Consider the following 1,146-nt stretch of genomic DNA (forward strand, 5'->3'; position numbering starts at 1 on the left):
TAATAAACCTAGACCACTTTTGTTGTTTTATAGAAACATAAAACAGTTAAAGCACCAAGAATGTAATGCAATAAAACAATACAAAACACTTCCCAAAATAGGATCCAATTGAATCAACAATATTAACCAATACATCATGTATTCATCTAAATTTACCTTAAGTTGACGAGGATATCCTTTTGGTGTAAAAACTTATGATCAAATTTATGATCATCTCTATTAGTATCCACACAAACAGTTGCTAGACTTTCAATCTAAAAGCAAAGCTTCATTTGAGTTATCTTGGCTTGAAGAGAATTGAAACCAAGAATTGTCTTGGGGTATGTTGTGTCACCTGTCAGGAAAGGTAAAGGAGGCAATGTTTAGGATTTCACAATGTTACCTTAAAAATCCTAGGACCCTTCGTTATATAATGATTATTTTAATTAATTAATAACCTTTAATACATAAGGTCTTTTATTTATTGTAAAACCATTTATTTTTTATTTAATAAACAATATATAAATATTTATTTTTTGTTTGTTCTAATTGGTAAAAAAAATAAACTTATCCAATATAAATATATCTTTTATTTAATGTGTAAGTTTCTTTTTATACATGGCCCTAAAAGTTTATAAGTAATGAGCATCATAGTCGATTGATATATTTTTGCAGATATAAATCTAACATTCTCGCATCTTACAATCTTTATATGAACATAAAGAGGTCCCTAGAGTCTGTATTCAGCTATTTTCATAACTTATTATATGCATCGATTTCATTCATGGTCAATCCGACTCTTCCTTTATCATCTTGTGACATAAAGAGTCCATGACATATCTTATTCTTAATTTTGATGGTATCCCCCTAACTTATTTTTCTTCGACTATTCTCTAGTAATTTTATGCACTCAATGAAGAGTTCTTCATGAAAATTTTAGGGGAGCGTAATTAATTCATCAGGAGATCAAATACATGTTTTACGATAGGCCTTTTTCTTAGCCAACATAAGCATGCCACTAATATTCATGAGCAAGCTTGTATGATCAATTGTAAACTACGCAATACCATAAAAAAACTTTGTCCAAATTAGACTACTTTTTCTCATGTGGTTTTTGACCCTACTCTTTAACATATCCTTGTCGGCGCACTTCGGTATCTTACTGTT

This window comes from Lactuca sativa, chromosome 3, assembly GCF_002870075.4.
Source record: "Lactuca sativa cultivar Salinas chromosome 3, Lsat_Salinas_v11, whole genome shotgun sequence".
NCBI lineage: Eukaryota > Viridiplantae > Streptophyta > Magnoliopsida > Asterales > Asteraceae > Lactuca > Lactuca sativa.